General features: G+C 42.5%; 1 protein-coding gene across 2 annotated transcripts in view; it reads right to left on the bottom strand.

Annotated features, from left to right (window-relative positions):
• The window catches only part of SGMS1 (sphingomyelin synthase 1), a 364,196-nt gene extending 348,446 nt beyond the window's left edge, over positions 1 to 15,750 (bottom strand). Inside the window, exon 1 of one of the 2 annotated variants that reach the window (XM_082268258.1) lies at positions 15,699 to 15,750. The gene's annotated coding sequence lies outside the window, so the exon portion shown is untranslated. Of the gene's footprint in view, positions 1 to 5,076; positions 5,143 to 15,698 lie in introns of those variants that run through there. The other variant, XM_082268259.1, reaches the window with a different exon arrangement.
• Between the last annotated feature and the right edge of the window lie 335 nt (positions 15,751 to 16,085).

Genomic DNA, 16,085 nt, shown 5'->3' with positions numbered 1-16,085 from the left:
TATAGAGGACATGCGACATCTGTATTTTTTTTTACATCTGGTTATACACTGTGAATTGTAATTCCTTCTTGCAAAATTTCATTAAAAAGATTGAAAATGAAAAATCCACTCAATTTGTATCCTAATTAACATAAACACCAATAATAGCCTAAAACAGGATTGCATTGAAAAGAGTCAATGCAGATAATAGTGCACACTGTCTTTGTTATATACAGTATATACTGCATATACAGTATATCAATTTGAATTCCACCCATCACAGAGCTTCTGGAAAGACACCTAGCTAACACATCCAGCTATTTCATATAACCACGAAATCTAACAGTTCCCTGACATTCCTAACATCACTTCTACCTGTTTTCCTGTTTTTAAAGGCTGAGCAATTTATGAAATTTAAATTTGGCTTCTCGGAACTTCAGGGAATGCTTGTCAGTTGTTTCAAGTCATGAAAATAAAGTGAAACATTCAGCATTGGTCAGACCTGAAATTGATGTTTTTGAATAGTTTACTACTTCAAAAAATAAAAACCTGCAAACTATTTTATAAGCATATTCAAGCTGTCTGCTACACTGGATGTTGCTCTAAAGGCAGCCATTCTATACCGGGATTCCATGGACCTTCAGGGTTCCTCCAGAGGTTGTTTTGGATTTCTTAAAGTGGGACTTTAGTCAGAAAATTAAGTACTGCTAGATCACTTCAGGCTGGTCTCATTTGCAGGTATAAAACATTAAAAATAAGTGCCTACACTGTTTAAAATCCAGTAATACACTGCCTCGCCCTGTTCTGTACATGCTCAGTTGCTCTTGATTTTTAGGTACTGTGCCATAATTGTAGAGGTCGGTTTGCTGACAGCTTAAAGATTTACTTCTGTTCCAGGACTCTGGGCTTCAGGAAAATGGCAGCCTCCAGCAAGAAGAAACAGGAGCAATGCTGGAGACAATTTACAACACACCACACTGATTTTGTAGCATAATTATTATTGTGGAATGTATGTTCCTTGCTAAATAACATAATTTTTATCAAGTTGGTATGAATAAAGTTTTTCTTTAAATGGTGGTTGAATGTCCTCCCATTTGATGGTGCCTGCATCGTTTCCGGAACAACTTTACTTGGCAAAGTCAGCATGACATCACTTTTAGCTGTCTGTTAGGGTGGTATTCTGGCCACCACTGTGAGGGTTGCATTCTTCCTACTGATCACTACAGTAAGGGGTATTTTTAACACTGACCCCTGACAAATTGGTTTTTGGTAAGGGTTCCCCAAGACCTCAAAATTCTAGTGGTTCCTATAGGGCGGCCGTCACTAAATGGCGGCCCGCGGTCCATTGGCGGCCCGCACGATGCTTTCACCCGGACCGCGAGGCCACCTCCTGTATTGATTCAATGGTTTGCTGGGACCGCGGGTGTCCCAGCAACCAGTGACGTACTGTGTGTGCGCTGCGGCTCCCGGCCGGTGTCCTGTCGGGCCGCGAGTAGGGGCGTGACGTCACGCACGCGCCCCGCCCCCCGCTCCTGACTGCGGCTCCCATTCAGCCAGGCAGCGAGTTGGGGCGTGACATTATGTGCGCGCCCCGCCCCCCTGCTCGCGGCTTCTGGCTCGGCTCCTGGCTCCAGGTATGTGGAGCACAAGGGGAGAATGCAATGTGGTCATAGCTGCACTTAAAGCGGATGGGAGGTTTTTAAAGTCTGCAGATTGATGGGCATATTTTGTAGTGCTCATTAGAGTGCCCCATAAAAAAAAAAGGGGCCCATCAGAGTGCCGTCCCTAAACATAAAATGTGCCCATCAGCATGCCCCTTATTTTATGTTAAGGGGCACTCTAATGGGCATATTTAATGTTAAGGGGCACTCTAATGGGCATATTTTATGTTAAGCGCAACGCTGATTTACACGTATTGTTTTGCCCATCAGAGTGCCCCCTAACATAAAATGTGCCCTTCAGAGTGCCCCCCAACATAAAATGTGCCCATCAGAGTGCCCCCTAACATAAAATATGCCCATCAGCGTGCCCCTTATTTTATGTTAAGGGTCACGCTGATGGGCCTATTTTATGCTAGGGGACACTCTGATGGGCATATTTTATGTTAGGGGGCACGCTGATGGGCACATTTTATGTTAGGGGGCACGCTGATGGGCACATTTTATGTTAGGGGGCACTCTGATGGGCATATTTTATGCTAAGGGGCACTCTGATGGGCATATTTTATGCTAAGGGGCACTCTGATGGGCATATTTTATGCTAAGGGGCACGCTGAGGAGCATATTTTATGTTAAGGGGCACTCTAATGGCCATATTTTATGTTAAGAGCAACGCTGATTTACACGTTTTGTTTTGCCCATCAGAGTGCAACCTAACATAAAATGTGCCCATCAGAGTGCCCCCTAACATAAAATGTGCCCATCAGAGTGCCCCCTAACATAAAATATGCCCATCAGAGTGCCCCCTAACATAAAATGTGTCCATCTGAGTGCCACCTAACATAAAATGTGTCCATCTGAGTGCCCCCTAACATAAAATGTGCCCATCAGAGTGCCCCCTAACATAAAATGTGCCCATCAGAGTGCCCCCTAACATAAAATGTGTCCATCTGAGTGCCCCCTAACATAAAATATGCCCATCAGCGTGTCCCTTATTTTATATAAGGGTCACGCTGATGAGCAAATTTTATGCTAAGGGCATATTTTATGTTAGGGGGCACTCTGATGGGCACATTTTATGTTAGGGGGCACTCTGATGGGCATATTTTATGTTAGGGGGCACTCGGATAGGCATATTTTATGTTAAGAGCAACGCTGATGGACACGTTTTGTTTTGCCAATCTTTCTGAGTCATAGCAAAGACTTCAGATTCGGACCTCGGCCCAAAGAAAATTTTAGCAACCGGACCTCCTTGAATTTTAATTCATTACCCCTGCTATAGGGTAAACAGCTGAGAAAGCCTGCTCTGAGGACTCGTTCATACGTTTGGCATCCCTGCCGCCCTTTCTGAAGGCATTTGACAGGCGGTGAGGTAGGGAAAGGTCACCTCCTCACTACCTGTGTTAACCCTTAAAATGCTGACCCACTGTGACCCAACTGGGTGCATTGCACTTGATTGTGGGGTACTTGCAGCATGGCCCTATTTACCTGAATAGGTTAGTTCAGTGACTGTACTGTCCAAATGTGACATGCTGCTCAATTTTTGCCACGGCAAAGAAAGAAAAGAATCACAGCAGTGGTTCTCAACCTCAGTCTTTAAAGTGAAACTAAAGTTCTGCTGTCACTATAGTGAGCAGGCTCTTTATTGCAGAAGAGACATGCAGTTTCTCCTCTGCAATAAGATGAACTCACCTGCCTGCTCATTGTCTGCACCAGCATGTAAACTGAGGTGCGCATGTGCAGCTCAGCTTACATGGCCGGCCCAGACTCTGTGTGCTGGGATGACTGACTCCTGCACATGCGCAGGAGTTACATCATACCACGTCAGCCAATTACATTTTTCTTAGACCAGCACACAGGAGAAGATCTTAGCACCAGAGAGGGACAGGACCATTGGAGCAGAGGTAAATTTAGTCCCGCTTTAAATGGCCCCAACAGGTAATGTTTTAGAAATTTCCCTCATAAAATAGCTGTCATTAGTACCAAGCCATTATTGTTGTTTTAAAGAACTTCTGCAAGGTGAAGAAAACCCTGAAAACATGACCTATTGGGAGTATTTGAGCACTGAGGTTGGGGACCACGGGTGTAGGAGAGTGAACGCTGGCCAGTTTCTGAATACAATGGCTCCCAATGCTATATACCTCATGCCAAAAATCTACTTTTGCCAAACTCCTGGCCTTCTGCATTCCAGGCATTTGCCCCTGAATCCACAGGGTCCTAAGCATGAATACCACTTAGTACAGCATTCAGCCCTCTCCAGCCACAGCTTGCCATAAAATAGACTTTGACAGGCTACAAGCAGTGGGGATGGATGCTGCACCTGTGCCTCCCATGAGCACTAAAATGTCAGGACAAACGCAGAGTGGTTAGATGTCCCCATGTGCAAGGCCTTAGGAAGTTTGTCACCAAACAGGTAAGTGTAACTCTACTAATGAGCACTGGCAAAAAATAGCATGCAAAGCTCATACCAACCTTTTTTATTAATAATTACCGGTACTTATATAGCGTCAACAACTTCTGCCGCACTTTACATATATTGTCACATCAGTCTCTGCTTTCAAGGCGCTTACAATCTACAGTCTCCACCTCACATTCATACATACACATACTAGGGCCAATTTAGACAGAAGCCAACCAACATGTCTTTGGAGTGTGGGAGGAAATCTGAGTACTTGGAGAAAACAAATGTAAGCACAAGGAGAACATGCAAACTCATACAAATATTATAATGGTTCAAACAGAACCATGACCATAATGCTGCAAGACAGAAGTGCCACTACCCAGAGTGCTGACGGACAGAAGAGCTACGACACAGGTAGAGGTTCAAGACAGAAGAGCTATGACACAGGTAGAGGTTCAAGACAGAAGAGCTATGACACAGGTAGAGGTTCAAGACAGAAGACCTATGACACAGGTAGAGGTTCAAGACAGAAGAGCTATGACACAGGTAGAGTGCAGCAAGACAGAAGAACTATGACACAGGCAGAGTGCAGCAAGACAGAAGATCTATAGCACAAGTAGAGTGCAGCAAGACAGAAGAACTATGACACAGGTAGAGTGCAGCAAGACAGAAGAACTATGACACAGGTAGAGTGCAGCAAGACAGAAGATCTATGACAAAGGTAGAGTGCAGCAAGACAGAAGATCTATGACACAGGTAGAGTGCAGCAAGACAGAAGAACTATGACACAGGTAGAGTGCAGCAAGACAGAGGAACTATGAAACAGGTAGAGGTTCAAGACAGAAGAGCTATGACACAGGTAGAGTGCAGCAAGACAGAAGATCTATAGCACAAGTAGAGTGCAGCAAGACAGAAGATCTATGACACAGGTAGAGTGCTGCAAGACAGAAGATCTACGACACAAGTAGGTTATATAATCACATATAGTTTATGATGACAGCATAATATTTTGTTGTCTATTGACCCATGTATAATTACCATCCAATGTCTTATGTTCACAAAACTCAGCACATGCTTGTCATGTCAAATAAACTGCCTCCCAGTTGTGTACTGATTCTTCATTGCCATTTAATTTCTTCCAGTATCCACATACTGCTGCAAATAAATAGAAACACAGGATGACAAGCTTCACTCCAGGAATCTCCTGGAGACAGGATAACTGGGAGCACATATGACACGTAGTAATAACCAGCAGACAGAGAGCTGCTAAGATTGTCACACTGAAACCAGTAATCTTTTTTCACTTTAAACCAATAATAAAACCCTTGTTCCTTATGTTTCTCTGGAATACCGGTATTTTTTCAGGTCTGGAATTTTTAATATAACTCCTTCACCACGTAATAATAATAATACGATGAGAATTCACTTAATGGCTTCTCTTTAAGAGAGAAGTACATATTTACCTTAATATATAAAAGGTATGGATGTATCATCTCGCTCAGCATACTTCAAGCCTAACCAATGGTGTTGTCCTCATTTTTTTATGCCATATTTGGCTAGCTGTGTATACAAACCTGCTTTATATCACGAATATAGTGGTCATTTGGAGACATCTATCAAACATGCATAAAGATATGTCAAGCTTGTTAACAATCATCAGCGCAAGATAATGAAACTGTGATGCCTCCCAAGTTTGAAGTTACCATAATACAGACATGCTTTGCCCATATTGGGTGGAAGAAGACAAACCATTAAAACAAACATTTTTTGCCTATAATGGATGGAAGCAGACATTGTAAGCAGTAAAGCAAACATGCTTTGCCACAGAGGCAATAAAAACTGACAAGCGTTCTTAACCCTCTGCACTTTATTCAAAACTGAAAAAAAAAAAAAAGTTTTGCCTTTAGTAATACTTTAAAGTTACAGTGAAATGATCTAAAAGAAACAACCCCCTCCCTCTTATACTGTGAAAGCCAATACTGCCATTTTAAAACAGAATTTATTACCATATGATCTACTCCATTAAAAACCCAAGAGATGTCTTAATTTTATGATAGTGCCTAGAGACATGAAAAACCACAAAATTCAGAACAGTTTTCATCACACTCGCTATTAATAAAGTAACCCCAGAAATGAGGATCAGGACCTGTAGACCTGAGGCAATCTTAGCAAAAGAGCCGTTTCTCTCAGCTACACGTGTGACTCTGCTTTTAGGGAAATCCGCCAGCTGAGATAACAAGATATGGAAAAGTAGATCTGTTCTGTGACATTGTGAACATTCTACTGTAAGTCCAGTCATATGTAGGGTCCATCATAGGCTAGGCTTATCAAAGGCAAGCATGTGTGTCCAAATATAGCCAAAACTTAGACCAGGTTTGGTCAAGTCAAGGTGTCAGTTTCCCTGAAAAAAGCATCATCCGACCCAGTTATACTCAGCTTACCTGTGATCCCTTGCGGCTGCTTGCTCGTCCACAGCCGGCGCCAAGAATGGCTGTCTCTGCGATCCAGGTGAGCAGTGACATCACTTCTCTAATCCTGCAAAAACCTACCACAAGGCCCCAGCACTGCCACAGTGGAGCAGGTCACATCCTCCTCCATACATGGAATTGTTGGGTAGTGTTGCTGGCTGTGGAAGATCAAGGAGCTGTGAGAGAGCACAGGCAAGGTATATACAGTATATGGCAGTTGGGTGAAGTCATTCCCAGAGTTACTGTCACTTTGTCCTGGATGGCCCAGATGACAATATCTCTTTAAAGCATACCTAAAGTTGAATAAAGAAAAAAAATTGCTAGCAGGGAGGCATCCGTGGGAGAATAAACTCAGGATATCTTCTGACTTAAAATCTCTTCCCTGCCTGCTCACAATTTTTTTTTTTACAAACTGTATACCAACAGCCACATGTGCGTAGCTCAGTGTACTATTCCAGCAGATGGCTTACAAATACTAGAAGTAAATGCTGAGATAAAGTAACTCCCATGTGTGGGAGTCATGTCATATTTGCAAATTATGGCTAGAGCTCCTCGGGGCCCTAGACTGTAGCTCTGTTCTAATATGTCCTTTAGTTTCCTGCACTGAATGCTTGAAGCCCTTTTTTTTCCCTAATAGCTTCTGAACTCGCAAACAAACCAAAACATTTGGTACTTAAGCTTGCCATAGATGGTTCAAATCTCGCCCAGTTCAGCAGGGACCAGCTGAGATTCAAACCATGTATGGGCAAGGCTAAATGTACCCAGGTTGATCAATCAATCAACTTGGGTACAACCAGCCTGTCGGATTTTACATGTGATTATTGCTAGCAGCTTTTATAGCCACTAGCAGTAATCACTGTGTTTTCCCAGCGGGGACGGCATCCCCTGCCCAGAGAACACAATCCGAACCTTTAATGTTCAATTTGATCTACAGTTTACAAAGAACTGCTAACTATTTTGGATAGACTATCTGGCATTAAAGTAGAACGCAAAATATTATTATTATTTTTTTTTCCATTTTAGATAGCGTAGGGAGGAATTAAAACACCTGTCAGGCTTTTATTGTTGTCTGAATCCCTGTTAGGGAGATTTAACCCTCTTTTTTTTTATCCTAGTGACCATTATCACAGAGGATAATCCCAAATGTTAAGTGGTCACCAGAACAGGAATAAAAGAGTAATTTTCTAATGGGAATACTAGTTCTGGTGACCCAAGTGACTACAGGAATTACATCTCACTTCTTGTTGTGGCAAGGAAATAAAGGGAAATTTTTGGCATAGCAAAATAGTGACAGGGGTTATAACCCCCCCCCCCCCCATTAGTCTATCCAAAATTTAAAACAAAAACTGAATTTTTGTCTTACTGTAAAATCCTTTTCGCTGATGTTCATTGAAGGACACAGCTCCATATCTTCTTTGACCCTTGAGTTATGCTGCTCTCATTAGGAGTAGGACACTAGGCGGAAAAAAATAGTAAAAAAAGAGTTTGACTACGCCTATAGGGCAGTCCCAGGGGGTATATTCCCACTTCCTGCTCTAGCTCTTCGGTTTTGTAACAAGCAATTTCAGAAGACCATAACCACCTAATCATTAGAGTGGCAGGTGCTGTCTCGGTCAATGAACATCAGAGAAAAGCATTTTACGGTAAGACAAAAATCCAGTTTTCTCTTTCGTTCACTGACAGACACTGCTCCATATCTTCTTTGACCCTTGGGACGTCACAAAGCAGTGTCAATATGAGGGGTAGGAAGAACACAGCAATAAACATACTTGTCAAAGGCTAAAACGTAGCCAACCAGGTAAAATAGGAGCTCAAGAAGGAAACAACTTGAGCCCACCTGGCAAAAAATTACACCCTCAAAGAGGACTAATCCTCTTCAACAGCGGCCTACAAAGGCGGCATCAACAGTTGCCAACATATCTACCCTATAAAATTTTGCACGGACGACCAGGTGGCCACCTGCAAACCTGCACCACTGATGCCAGATGACGGAAGGCCCAAGAGGCACTAAGCGCCCTCGTAGAATGCGCCTTAACAGGAAAATGGAGGATCCTGACCTTTATTACAATAGGCCTGCACCACCATCTGCCTGATCCATCGGAAATGGTCACAGCAGACTTGGCCAGCCCCTTACGGAAACCATCAATAAGGACAACCAAGGAATCCAATTTTCTGGAACGACTCAGTGGCCGCCAGGTACACCCTGATTGCCCGAACCACATCCAAAGAATGTAAGGCAATCTCTTTAGGATGCTTAGGCTTAGAACACAAGGAAAGCAACGCAATGCTTTCATTTTAAATGGAAACCAGAAACGACCTTAGGAAGGAAACTGGCAGAGGTGAAGAACTCTATCTACGTGAACCACCAAGTAAGGTGAACAAGCGTTTTGCCTGATAAAACAGTGTTTTATCCACTACTACTACGCTTACTATCATACAAGATAGGCACAAGTTTATAAATGGTAAAACGATTAAATTTATTATAAAGATAATGAAAAATGAAAATGTATTATTTATTATAAAGATAGTTATAACATGCAATGATTAGTTACAGAATCAATAGATATAGCAAAGAATTAGCATCAATACATCACCGAATATTGTAGCATCACCCGTTGCCTCTACGATTGGGGGACTCTAGCAACCAGCAAGGGGAAAACCGGGAAATCAAGTCAAGGCACGTCTAACGTGTCTTCAGAAAAGCCCGATTTTCCCCAGAGAATCCCCTTCGTTTATACTATAATTCTGTCAAGTCATTCCTGTCACGCATGCGTGATAGATATTTGCTATGTAAGCAGCATGCATGGATATGCGCAGTCCATAGATTCGGCACATGGACGATTCTTGCTTGACTGCTCATCTCATTCCCACAAGTCATATTTATGATAACAACTGGTTCCCAAACTTCAGCTTTATTTGTCTGAACTAAAGTAACCCTTGTTCATGTGAAATGGCATCCATTACTTGCTGAAGACTCAATTACTTTAAATCTTTTAACTATTCACTCTCTCTGATACAGCCGTGTCACATATGTATCACAACAAGACAGATGCCAGCTTCGACACCCTCAGTGCAGAAGAAAAAGCCACCAAGAAGGCTAAATTCTGGGACAATGTAAGCAGAGGAATCTCGCAAATATTTTCCAACGGCGGTTACTGAAAACCGAATGCACCAAGTGGAGATCCCACGAGGGCAACAGAGACCGTACTGGGGGAGCCAACTGGTGAACCCCCTGAACAAAAGGTGCAAACCACAGAAAGCATGGCCAAAGGACGAAGAAAGAAAACTGACAATTTCCAAACCTGGCCCTTGATGGTACCCAAGGCCAGGTGCTGCTCAACACCTCGTTGGAGAAAACCAAATTTGAATCACCGAAAAGGAGCGGGAGTGAGCCCTAGGGGATTCACATCCGCAAAGTATGCTCCTTAACGGTGATGGTAAAACTACCTAAAAGTAGATTTACTAGCTTGCACCAGCATGGGAATCACAGATTCAGATAACTCTCTAGCCTGCAGCACCCGGCTTTGACAGCCAAGCTGTTAAAGCTAAGAACTATAAAACAAGATAGAAGATTGACCCTTGAGCTAACAGATCTCCTCTAAGAGTAGGATACCAAGGAACATCGACGACCAACCGCAACTGATCTGCGTACCAAGATAGGCAAGGCCACATTCTTGAGCCACTAGGATGGCCGTAATCCCTTCTGCCTCAAGCCTACACAGGAGCCTTGGCAGAAGTTCCGGAAGAGGAAAGTGGTATTTCAGATGACACCGGCCCCAAAGGAGCCACCAGTGCGTCCGTGGTGACGGCCAGAGGATCCCAAGACCGTGTCACAAACACCTTCCTGTGGAGAAGAGAGGCCAACAGGACCAACTTAGGAGTTCCCCACCAGAGACACCACTAATGAAACACCTCTGGGGAGATGTCCATTATATCGATCGGTAGTCTGGATTCTTCCAGGGGCCATTTATGGTGGATTTATTCAGCCTTGACTAGGCAGTAAAAAACTGAAGAGCTAGAGCAGGAAGTGGGAGTATACCCCCTGGGACTGCCCTATGGGCGTAGTCAAACTCTTAACTTTTTTCTGCCTAGTGTCCTACTCCTAATGAGAGCAGCATAACCCAAGGGTCAAAGAAGATATGGAGCTGTGTCCTTCAATGAACAAAAGAGAAAATAAGTTTTGCCCTCAGCTCTACTTTAAATATTTAAATTTTCGGTTTACTTTTTTTTTTAGCTTTTATTAGAAAAATAAAGGATTAGAACACCTTTACCTTTTACCCAACTATTGGTTTTGGTGCCACTTGGGACAGGAAGTAAGTGAGAAAGACTGGAACAGGAAAAAACAAAAACATTTTTATAGTAGAAAGAGAAAAACGTTGGCATTTGCATCAGTTTTCTTTCCTGTTACCCAACTGAAGCACAACCCCTTCATGTCTCAATTATGGTGTCACCAGGGACACCCTCCCCCATTAGACATAAAACTAGAAAGTGAAAAAAATCTACTTATAAAGACAAAGACAGTTCTGAAATAGAAAATCTGAATATACACCCAATGCAATATTTCCTTACTTCGTACAAATCCAGATAAACAGTGGAAAGGCGGTCTCAATGCGGCTGACAAGACTAGCAGATGTAGAACACTCATTTCAAAGAACAAATTTCATATTAACCCAGCCCGAAAAAATACATAATTTGAAAGACTGGCCGTTCCCATTACAAATATTGGAAACATATGTGTTTTTGTTTTTCAAGCAATGGAATAACACCCAGCCCAGCAAAGTTAAATGTTAACATTTCCATTACAGCTGGATACGTGACCGGAGGGTAATGTCTGCAGCCTTTCTGCATTTGATTACTTTTAAACATGAAAATGCCTGTAAAAGGCCTGGTTTCCCCATAGGGGGTGTTAATTATTAACATCTGGAGTACAAAGTTTTTATCTTCATGAAGATCTACTAACCTTGTGCAAACTACTATTTATTTATTACAGGTACTCATATAGCGCCATCAATTTACGCAGCACTTTACATATATATTGTACATTCACATCAGTCCCTGCCCTCAAGGAGCTTGCAATCTAAGATCCCTAACTCACATTCATACATACATACATATACTAGGGTCATTTTAGAAAGAGGACAATTAACCTACCAGAATTATCTTTGGAGTGTGGGAGGAAACAGGAATACCCTGAAGGAACCCACACAGGCACAGGGGAAACAAGCAAATTCTGTGCAATTGTGCCGTGGTTGGGATTCGAACCGTAGACCCTAGTGCTGCTATGTGGAAGTGCTAACCACTTAGCCACTGTGCTGCTCATATAAATAAATGCACTATGCTATAATTATAATGGCCACTATCCACTTGTAAAATTGCTTTTGTGTGTGTCAGGTCTTAGATTCATAACTACCCTGTGACAAATAGCTGCTTTAGGGTTGGCATTCTATTACATTTTAAGAAGACATGGGGCTCATAGGGCTACTGCACAAGCTATGATATGATCTCACCTAACCATCAACATGCTAAAGGCACAATTCATTTTTCTCTAACGAAATGTTGATGTACTTTATGCTCAGCCGCTGGGCTTAGTAAGATTTTTTTAGATCTATAATGGAGATAGTGGGGCAGGGGAGAAATTCTTGCTGACCCTTTTTGACACTCTTTGTGTATAGGATTTTATCCTGAAGTTTGACACTCCCTTCATTGAGCTTTACGCTATTACGCTTATTAGCCTTCATTCTGTTTCCTGACAAATTTGGATCGGTATGTGAACTCTAGGGCCTCTTGCACAGGACGTAATCATTTACTGATGTTTATACACAGGATCCAGCTGGCAGAAAGATCCTGAATAAAAACCACAAGTTATATTCTGTAAAGACTTTTAAATTATGTATGCACGGGCGTATACACATACACGCCTGAAGTTCTTCTTCGTGGTTTTCTAGCTGCTAGTGTTGCAATTTATGCATTTACATGCATATGCATGTAAATTACTGCACTCAACTGTATTTTTTTTCTTTACAGTCCTGAATGCACTGCTGCATTACAGACCTTAATGCAGTTGTGTGCAATCTCCCATCGACACCAATGCACTGTGTTTAGAATAAAGAAACAAAACGCCCCATGGCTGTAAATGCATGCAGTGTTTTTTTTTTTCAACAGTGTGCAAGAGGCATAAGGCTGTCCTAAATAATTTTTTTTTTTGTAGTGATTCTTTCCTTTGCCCATGCAAGGTCTTCTAACGTTCCCTCTTCCTTGCATATCATATTTATCTTTGTTGACCGACAACCAAGGAAATAAAATATTGTGTAATCGCCATATCCACTTACATATGTTTATAATGCAAGCTTCCAAAGGTCAATACAGGCAGTGCTGGGCCACCATAAATCAGAGGTTCACTCATACCTGAAAGGGTCATGTATTTCACTTTGCCCCAAGGAAGGGTCGGTGTGTTGGTGTGAGGAGAGGTAAGTGAGCACTTACTGTGCTCTGTAGCCGCTGATAAGGGAGCAGCACTGGTCCTCCTTTACTGGGCCCGGGCAGCAGGGGAATCGAATGGAAAACAGAAGGGGGGTGGGATTTACAGGAACCAATTCCCTGTGTGCTCTCCCTGCAGCAGCTAAAAGCTGGCTTCTCCTCATCTACTTCCTGCCAGCTTTCAGCTGCTGTAGGCACACAGGGGATCAGTTCCTGTATTTGTCCCCCTTACTGATCACCTTCCCTGTCCAGGATTAGATTCCCACTGCTTCCCAGGCCCCACCTGTGTGACACCCCCTCCCTCGGCAATGCCAGATTCCCTCCTCTCTTCCCACTGCATCCCAGGCTGGCTGCTGCAGGCATGCAGAGATCATTTCAGAATGGAGAGCAGGGGAAGGTGTAAGTAGGTTTCTCATATTTACGGACCTCCTCTTTTTGTGAATGAACACAAGGAGTGATCAGTACTAATCACTCACTGTATTCATAACAGAGTTTACTGTGCTTTTGTTTGTGAAAGAAAAAGTGCCTCTGTAAATTTTGCAGGAATTTTGTAAGTTATTTTTTGTTTGTTGCAAGAACGGGGGGTAATGGCGCAAACAGATTGTCAGTAAAACTCAGGCAGTCCTTACTGGGTTGGGGGATGGGGGGGATTAAAATACCAATGCAAAGTCTGATAAAGGTTCTGGTCAACTGGGATGGCTGCTGGCGGTGAAGAGTGAAGCAACTCTGTCATGAGATAAAACGGGAGAGAACCACAAGCGCCGATCTGAGTGTAGCATTAAAAACCTTTAATATGGGATAAAAAGAAAGTTACTCACAAGAGTAAATGAGTACAGGCATCAAAATGTATGAAGGAGGCCTTGTGCATCTGGCTTCCAGGGGGTCCCTCTGGGTCCTGCCGGAGCTGGTGCAGAGGAGTGGCAGTCTCCTGTGGAAGACAGGGGACTGTCCTGGTCCATAGGCTGCAGTGGCTGTGGCTGGTCCGCGTGTAGAGGGGCCGTGACGTCACTTCCAGGATCCAGAGCTGCGTCTGCTCTTACGTCCTTGGGTTTCAGTGGTTATACTGGGATGATGCCTGCACCTACAGGCAACATCCTGGTATCAATGTTTGCAGCCAGTGATCCCCTTTCAGGCAGAAGTGATCCTAGTGGTAATTAACTACTCAATCTCTTCTGCGGGTGGCAGAAGGGGGTCCCACCCCCCTCCTGACGTCGCCTCTCAGGTCCCATCGTTCCCCTGACGTTCCCCTCTCTCTGTAACCCAGGAAACCCGGAGCGACGAGTATTTGTCACTTCCAATTCCGCTCCTTTGTTTACCTGGCCACCAGCAGCCAGAGAAGCAGCTGATCGGACTGATCTTGGTCTGATCGACTGCATGGGGGCCAGAGGAGAGATTTGGGGCCTAATAGAGAGTATAATATATAATATAAAGAGGACCTGTAGCCCATGCTATCAAAAAGGGATGTTGTTAATCCCTTGTGATAGCAATAAGGTTTGTACAAAAAAATACAATAAAAAAAAAAAAAAAAAAAGTGTGTATAAAATAATAATAATAAAAAAAAAAATGCAAGCTCTCCCGTCCCACTGTGCTTGCGCTGAAATGTTAAACGCATCCATTACTCCCACACGCATTTGTAAACGGTGATCGCGCCACACATGTGAGATGTGAGGTATTGTTGCAAACTTCAGAGCGAGAGCAACAATTCTAGCATCAGAACTCCCATGCCACTCTAAACTGGTAACCTGTAAAGACGTTTAAAGGGTCGCCTATGGAGAATTTTAAGCATCGTAGTCTGTCATCATTCCACGGGCAGATGCAATTTTAAAGCGTGACATGTTAGGTATCGATTAACTCGTGTAATATCATCTTTCACATTAAACAAAGAAATTGTGCTAACTTTGCTGTATTGGGTTTTTTTTGTATTCATGAATGGTTTTTTTTTTTTTTTTTTTCAAAAAATTTGAGTTTGAAAAACCACTGCGCAAATACAGTGTGACATACAAAAAATTGTAACACACACACCATTTTTTTCTATATGGTGTCTAAAAAAAAAAAAAAATCTATATTATATATATATATATATATATATATATATATATATATATATATATATATATATAATGTTTGGGGGTTCTAAGTAATTTTCGAGCAAAATAAAAGTAGATTTTTTTCATGTAGGAGTGAAGTGTCAGAATAGGCTTGGGAAGGAGGTGGTGGTGGTTAATTGGCTCCTGAAAGCTGTGTACTTACGTATAGTTTATTAGACAACTGCTACAAAAACGTTTTTTTTCCTCCGATTTTCTCATCCCATGTACTAGGCTAAAGTCTGATGAACATTCTCCAATTATCTGAGGTGACTTACCTGCCACAAGTATTATATTGGATGCAACTAATGTGGCATAAGGCAATATTCTTGAGTACAGTACATCCTGGGAACCTCTGATGCCGGCTAACAATTCACCCAATCAGTTACAAAGTCACGAAAGTCACAGGGCAGCAGCTGACATGTATGTTTGGTCCAGCAGTTTTGTATAAACTGCTTATATTGTACCATGATTTTTTTTTTTTTTTACTTACAAAAATAAAACACTGGAGTTTACAAATTTACAATGCACTTTGTATAGCGTAGGATTGCGTCTGCATGCATGGCTTGTCAGATGTCATAAGGTATATATTAAATGAGTCATGTAATGAAGGAGTGAGACTGAGCCTTACCTGAGGATACTAACACCTGTGTTGATGTTTATGGTCTCTGGTGACAGTGCGGATTCCGTTATGAACTTTACTGAACGCCCCCTCCTCCTCCTCCTCACCACAGCTGCTGCACTCTTTTTGTCCCCATGACATGAACACTGATGGGCCTGCACAGAAGGAACAGATACATGTTTGTTTCTACAAAACAAGTGCACAGTAAACAATGCAAGATAATAATCTGCTTTGGGCTCTTTAGACTTCATTTGAATGATGTCTGACGTACATCGATTGACTGCCTGGACTGCAATGTGAATGTATTTCCTCGGAGGGATTAAATAATTGCTTGAAATAGGTCACAGAAACTTGTTGACCTTTACAGAAAATGTGTGGTATTTAAAGTGCAATTAA

This window comes from Pelophylax lessonae, assembly GCF_965119305.1.
Source record: "Pelophylax lessonae genome assembly, chromosome: 9".
Taxonomy (NCBI): domain Eukaryota; kingdom Metazoa; phylum Chordata; class Amphibia; order Anura; family Ranidae; genus Pelophylax; species Pelophylax lessonae.
This window is presented reverse-complemented; position numbering and strand designations above follow the sequence as displayed.